Source organism: Sciurus vulgaris, assembly GCF_902686455.1.
Source record: "Sciurus vulgaris genome assembly, chromosome: 9".
Classification (NCBI taxonomy): domain Eukaryota; kingdom Metazoa; phylum Chordata; class Mammalia; order Rodentia; family Sciuridae; genus Sciurus; species Sciurus vulgaris.
This window is the reverse complement of record NC_136469.1, coordinates 144,516,454-144,524,115: the sequence shown is the minus strand read 5'-3', so window position 1 is coordinate 144,524,115 and position 7,662 is coordinate 144,516,454. Positions and strand designations below refer to the sequence as shown.

Here is a 7,662-nt window from a genome sequence, read left to right as displayed (position 1 = left end):
TGGAAAGGTGGTTCAGTGGTTAAGCATCCCTGGGTTCAAGCCCCAGTACCAAAAGAAAAGTATACTTGAAGAAATGGAAATGTAAGAGATAGAACCCAGGGCCTTGTGCATGCAAGACAGACATTACCACTAGTACAATGAAAACCAAATATCAGAAAAGCACATGCTCAAACTGCCGAAAGCAATGGTTAGTGAAAATCTCAAAAACAAAGAAACTGGACAAGGTGGCATGTGCCTGTGGTCCCAGCTACTAGGGAGGCCAAGAAGGGAGGATCATTTGAGCCCAGGAGTTGGAGGACAACTTGGGCAACATAGTAAGACCCTGTTTAAAAAAAAAAAAAAAAAAATTGCAAAGTTACGGATTAGCAGACTTATCAGAAATGAAAACCAGGAAAGAAGATGACATTTAAGGACATGAAGGATAAAACCAAAACAAAAGCCTGTCAACCTCAGATTCTGTGTATAGAACAAAGTGACTCCACAACACATTGCTGTGGCAAAGATCATGTTCCTACTGCCACCTCACAGGAGAGGTCTTTCTCCCATGAGAAGCACAGGGGTACTGTCCATCCTGCCCCCATCCACCTGTAGATGACGTTAAGAGGTGGAACTCCCCATTGCCACCCACTCAGGGAGACACAGTATGCCCAGAACATGGCCCTGATCACACTTTCCCTGGCTTATGAGGCACTGGTTGTAGGTCAAGAAAGGCCAGTCGAGAGGACAGGTCTGCACCCCAATCCTCAGCTTCTGTTACTCAAGTCCTGAGCCAGAGACCAACTCCAGGGTCCCAACAAACCAGGTCCTGTCACTCGCCCAAAACACCAAACAGAAAAGGTAATAATGAACAGCAGAAAAAGAACTTAAATCACTGTAGCCATATTGAGAAGGCAAAGTATGCTCAAACACTGGCAGGAACTGTAGCTTCGCCCCCGCCCAGTTCTTCCTCTGAGTAAGCACTCTTGGTCAGACTGTCTGCTTGATCAGTCTCCTAAAAAGTCCTTATTATCTTGAGGGCAGTTTCCACTTGCTGCTCAGAACACTGATCTCAGACCTGGGATCCTGTGACAGGGCAATTCAGTTCCCATGAGGTGTTTGTTCCTCCAGGAGAGCAGTCTCATCATGGGGCAACTTGTCTGCAAGGCTTCCACTGTTCCACGTCCACTCTCCTGGAAGGACCAGGACAGCACCTGAAGGCTTCTAGGTGCCATTCCAGAGACCTGAAATAGAATTCCGTAAAAGCTAACAGTCAAATGTCCCTGCAAATCTTGTCTTGAACAGGGGCAAAATTTTTGATTGGTGAATTTAATACTAAGAAACTATATTACTAGTTTGTAGATGAACACACTGAACAATTAACATGCCTACATGCAGAACTGACCAATGTCACAAAGATTACGTTGACAAAGGAGACATAAAATGAAGGCAGAGATGCCAAGCTTTGTCCTGATTTCAGTTAACATTGGGTATCTGCAGGTCTAAGTAAAGACTCCACTTTTAGAAAGGCAGCCTGAGTCCCTGTTCTGATACACAGGCAGAAGCTTGCTCAGTCCTACCTTCAACTTGAGTCCTGGCTCAGATTCTGCCTAGGTAGAGAAACGGGCCTTATGTAAAACAGATAGTTCTTCCTCGCTTCCCATAGACACTGGCTTCATCCGGAGCAGAGAAGGACAAGGCTCAAGATCAAAGGCACTCTCAAGAATAGTGGAGGCTGTGCAACAGCTAGGTAGTCAAGCTGCACTAGCCCTGGGCACTGGGGCTGTATCAGTGCTAATGGTGTGTTAGTGAACTGAGGACAACTTGCAGGAGGATCATGGTTCCAGAGGTTTCAGTCCATGGTTAGCCAGCCCCATTGCTTTGGGCCTGAGGCAAGGCAGAATATCATGGCAGAAGAGCATGGTAGAGGGAATATGCTCACCTCGAGGCAGCCAGGAAACAGAGAAAGGAAGGAAGGGCCTAGAGACGAATAACCTACTTCCTCCAGCCATGCCCCACCTACAATTTGCTCCACCTCCCAGTGACCATTCAGCTGTCAATGGACTAATCCACTGATTAGCCCTCATGAGCCAATAAAAGCCCCACCTCTGAACACTGCTGCATTAGAGACTGAGTCTTTCGGGACTTTGTAGATCCAAATCATAACAAGCAATGACTTCAACTAGGCCTGCAGAGGAGTTGGAATTTGATTGGATTTGTTTGTAGAAACATTTATGTCCTGGGGCACTGTTGAAAATAACAGAGCATTGATTTGCTACATTAGTGGTTTAACAGCTGAATGTGATCAGGAAAAGAACAGCTACAGAAATCTGGCTAACTGGAGATACCCAAAGCTGCACCTTCCTGAGGAGCAGGAGAGGGTTCAAATGGATTCCGCTAAAATAAGCCACTCAATAACTAGATAAATGTGGAGAAGGATACCCAGAATTGCTACCCTATCCAGCAGGGGTACATTTCAAGAACCCTGTGGAGGCATAGTAGCAAACCCTATAATGCCTATTCCATCTTAACTAAGCACTTTACCATGCTCTGCAGATGTAATTATTTTCTTCCTTTTGAGAACTCTCACCTCTTAAAGTTTTTTATAATGTTTCTCTTTAGCACATCTAAATCATCAGTATTGCTGTTCTTGTGTTTTGGGGCCACTATTAAGTGAAACATGGGTTATTTGAACACATGCACTATGATAATATGACAATCAACCTGATACCCAAGAAGGCTACTAGTGACTAGAAGTGACTAGTGGGACGGTAGTGTATACATCCTGGACACACTGGACAAAGAGAAGACATTCTGGGGAGGACAGTTAAAGCCTTCCTCAGAATGGCATGCAATTTAAAATATGAATTGCTTATTTCTAGAATTTTCCATTTAACAATTTTGGACTGTGATTGACCACACCATGGGTAACTGAAACTGCAGAAAGTAAAACTTATGGGGTGAGGGGTTACTAACTTGAGATTATCTAAAATCTCAAGTTTCTGACAAAAAAAAAAAAAAAAAAAAAATGTAAAGTGTTCAAAGGAAGAGGAAAGTGTGACCATACACTGGTGGGGGGAAAATTTAAGAAATTGAACACTATGAAAGAGTGGATGTCAGATTCATCAGAACAAGACTTCTAAGAACTAAAGGAAACCATGATTAAAGAAGCAAGGCATGGGTGCAGTGGCACACACCTGTAATTCCAGCAATTCAGGAGGTGAGGCAGGAGGATCATAAGTTTGAGGCCAGCCTCAGCAACTTAGCAAGGCCCTAATTTTTTTTTTTTGGGTGCTGGGGACCGAACCCAGGGCCTTGTGCTTGCAAGGCAAGTACTCTATCGACTGAGCTATCTTCCCAGCCCTGGGCCTAAGTAACTTATTGAGACCCTGTCTCAAAAACGGCTGGGAATGAGTTCAGAGATGAAGCAACCTGGGTTCAATTCCCAGTACCACCAAAAAGAAGAAGAAATGAAAAAACAGAATTAATTCAGAACAGTTCAGTTCTGTTCCTGAACTGTTGCTAACTGCGGCGAAACTCAGCCACGACAACACTGGAGCCAGATGTGTGAACCTGGCAAGGGAAGATAACCTGTTCAGTGTGCGATTTCTCACTCCTCCAGGGGAGAGTGCTGATGTTCCACGTGTTCTTGAGCATGTGGTCCTTTGTGGTTCTCAGACATACCCATGCAGAGATGCTTTCTTCAAAATGTTGAACAGGTCATTTCATGAACACCTTCACAGACAGGAAGGATGGTTACTAGAACAGGAGAATCCCAGTGACCCCCAAGACACTCTGATCTTCAGGGAGCATTTACAGATAATGAGAGCATATTTTCCCAGCACCTTCAGAGGAGACTTTCCCTGGCCACACTGACTCAGTGACCTCCAGAGGTGATCTCTTGTGTGTCCCAGAGCTCATGTGGGAGTAGCTCAAACCATTTCATGATACTCACTGCCCCCCAAGTAGTGCTAAGTTTTTGACTTAGGTAATTCTCAGAATGGGTCTGCAGGAAATTCATGAAGGAGCACTGAGTGAATTTCAGAAAACTGAATCAAGTACCACAGGGCCAGCCCAGAAGCCCTGGGACAAGCTGAGGGAATTCAGGATGTGGCCCAGATTTATTTTCTACAAATGTCTCTAAACAAATAATGGTCAGTATTGGTTTTCTTTTGCTGGATATCACTGACACATTTGAAGTCTTCATATGAAATCTTCTGCCTTCACTCTTGATTGTTGGGCCCAGTTCCTCCTTTATGAAGCCTTAATTGAATGTGGACTTGGCACAGACTTTTCCCCGATGTTGAATATAATGGCTACACAAGGGAGGCCTACTTCAGTGTAAGTCTCCAAGAGATTTCCAAGAAAGACATTCGGACAGAGACCTTGTGGATAGAACAGTTGATGAAGTAGTTGAGAAAGGATTTGAAAATGCTTGAAGTGAAGCTTTACTTCATAAAATAGAAATTCAAATGAAATGGACTTGCTCTGACACAGCTTCCTGCTAGAATCATGATGGGGACCCTGTGGAGCTCTTGCAGATGGGAAATCAGTTAGCTAAATTTAGGCAGTGCCTTAAGGAAAATCCTAAATTTTTGCAAGAAAAAAAGTATTTTAAGTATAATCAGCATAAACCAACTTGATGAAACCAGATGACAAATATCATGAGAAACACAAATAGAAACAGAAAAACTAAAGCAGAAGGTCAGTTCTCTCCCTGCAAGCCAAGCAGCAGATTTAGAAAAGGTTTAGAATTATGGAGTCAGCAAAGTAAATCTCAAGATGCCACCTGTCTCCCAGCATTGAAAGTCTCAGACATCAAGCCCACCATGCCTTTCATTAAACTGGAGGTGGCTGTAACAGCTGGAGAAATCCCTGTGCAGTTTATTTCCCAGCCCACCGACAGCATGGTGTATTTCTGAGTGTTCTCTAGTTGAAACACACTTCTCACAGAACTAAGGCTGCATTTGCCTCTCTTGCAACATCCTCCCCAAGCTCCACTAGAGAGATAAGCTCAGCAGATGTAATTGAAGACATGAGCAGGGTATGCTTTTTTCATATCTGCCTGGAGCAAAATCTTCCGGACATGGTATACCCGTGGAGTGAAATGTTTAACAGTCCACACTTTGGAGAAGAACAAAGTGTTTGTTAAGATGACATACAGGCAGGAAGCGGTGGCTCAAGAAGCTGAGGCAGGAGGATCGAGAGTTCGAAGTCAGCCAGCCTCAGCAAAAGAGGGGCACTAAGCAGCTCAGTGAGACCCTGTCTCTAAATAAAATGCAAAATAAGACTGGGGGTGTGGCTCAGTGGTCAAGTGACCCTGAGTTCAATCCCCGGTACCCCCCCAAAAAAAAAAAAAAGACAGCCCAGGCACTCTCAAATGGATTCCAGATTCTCAGCATCTCTATGGCTCCCTCAAAACTAACTGGACCCTTGTGCCTGTAGGGACTTACAGGAGACTTTCCTTCAGTGACATGGGTCAGGTGAGGTGGACAAAGAGAAAATGACGGATGACGAACCAATCCTGAGAAAGTAACATCAATTAAACTGTGATAATGAGATTTTCAGTGAGCACTGCTCCTCCTCAAGCAGCTGAGAAACCTGCACACAGCAGCTCTGGCAGAAGTGCACACATAAATGGCTCCCAGATCATAAGAAACCTGATCACCTACCCCACTGTAAAAGCCTGCCAGATGAATATGCATTTCCTGCTGCCATTCTCAGTGAATTACGTGGGCAAGTGTGCCAGGACCATCCCCTTCACGGTTCCAGATCATGCTAGTCGGAAGATCCTTGCATGTTTGATGGCTGCTAAATTCTTGCATACAGAAATTTGAGAAAAAGGGAATGCTTGTGGTGGAGGTACTCAACTTAGCCGTGTTGGAATTTTCACTGTTTACTCTCACAGAGATCCAAAGTCAATAGAAACACTTCAGTCTCTTGGGAAGACTTTTGAGACTGTGCTAAGTCTGGAAGATCCACACAACAGGACATCAGCCAAACTGCCTGTCTTCTCCACTGTAGATGCTCCTCCCGCTCTTCCAGACAAAGGGATGGTCCACTTCTTGAACAACCTTTCTGATGAGATAAAGCAGGCACACGGGAAGTAGCCCTCCACTGGCATCCATAATAAGATGACTGCTGTGAGCAGGGAGAACCTTGGCCCTGCGAAGTGCACGTGTAGGTTGGCTGTGTCTTGGACCAGAGGATGCAAAAACTGCTAAGGACCCACCATAGACAATAAGACGGTCCCAAGTATTTTTGACTGTACTCTGGAACTCAATTGAACCTACATATGTACAGCTTCTTAAAAATTAAGCCACTGGGGCTGTGGCTCAGTGGTAGAACACTTGCCTAGCATGTGAAAGGCACTGAGTTCAATTCTCAGCACCACATGTAAATAAATAAAATAAAAATCCATTGACAAGTAAAAATTAAAAAATAAACCTCTGAGACAGATTTAACTTGGAAGATCAGAAGTGTTACTGCTTTTTTCAAAAATCACAATTATGTCATTCTTAAAATTTGGTCAAAGGTATTCACTGGCAAGTTGGACAAAACCTGTCTGAAAGAAGGAAACATGGTGACCTGAAGAAATTGAAATAATCATGCATTAGATGCCAATAAAAATTAGAATTTTAAAATGTACTAATCCTAGAACATTTATGTTAAAAACAAAGGACAACTCTGAGCTTAAAAAAAAAAAAAAAAAAAAAAAACAGCTGAAATTTTTAAATTGATTAGCATAGGGGCCGGGGTGTGGCTCAGGAAGAGCACTTGCCTAGCATGCACAAGTCCCTAGGTTCAGTCCCCAGTACAAAAAAATTAAATGACCAGCAGAAGAAAGAATTAAGTTAATTTGAAGATAGACTGATAGACATGATGCAAGTCAAACAAGAGAAAAAAGTACCAGCTACTCATGAGATTGAGGCAGAAGGACCACCTGAACCCAGGGATTTGGGGTCAGTCTGGTCAACACAGTAAGACCCCATCTCAGAAAAAATTTTAAGAAAGTCTCAGAAAAATCTGGGACCTCCGACCCCCATTAAGCATACCAGCATCTGTGTGACGGAAATGTCTGAAGGAAAACAGAAAGAAGAACAAAAAAGGACCGGGGGTATGGTTCAGTGATAGAGCACTTAACTTGCCTAGCCACACAAAGGCCTGGCCTCCATCCCCAGCACAAAGAAATAATGGTGAAAATCTTTCCAAAGTTACTGAAAAACAGTAATTTACACATCCCAGAGCACAGTAAATGCTGATATTAAAAGAGAAGATATGGGGCTGGGGAGATAGCTCAGTTGGTAGAGTGCTTGCCTTGTAAGCACAAAGCCCTGGGTTCAATCCCCAGCACCCAAAAAATAAAAATAAAAGAGAAGATATTCTGGCTGGGGTTGTAGCTCTGTGGCAGAGCACTCACCTAGTGTGTGTGAGGCACTGGGTTCAATTCTTAGCACCACATGTAAAATAAAGGTCCATTGACAACTAAAAAAAAATTTTTAAAAGAAGATACCTCGAATCAATAAACTTTCACAAGACACTAGAAAACAGCAAACTGGGCCTCAAGAAAACAGAAAGAAGCCAGGCAGAGTGGTGCACAGTGGTAAACCCAGAGGCTCGGGAGACAGAGGCAGGAGGATTGTATGACTGAGGCCAACCTGGGCAAGATAGTGAGACCCTGCCTCA

At 43.7% G+C, this 7,662-nt stretch overlaps 1 pseudogene across 1 annotated transcript; it reads left to right on the top strand.

Moving 5' to 3' along the window:
• The first annotated feature begins 654 nt into the window (after positions 1 to 654).
• On the top strand, positions 655 to 5,010 carry LOC306669850 (presequence protease, mitochondrial-like; annotated as a pseudogene). Its single transcript has 2 exons — positions 655 to 696; positions 3,783 to 5,010. The product of its transcript is annotated as a presequence protease, mitochondrial-like (transcript).
• Positions 5,011 to 7,662: the final 2,652 nt, after the last annotated feature.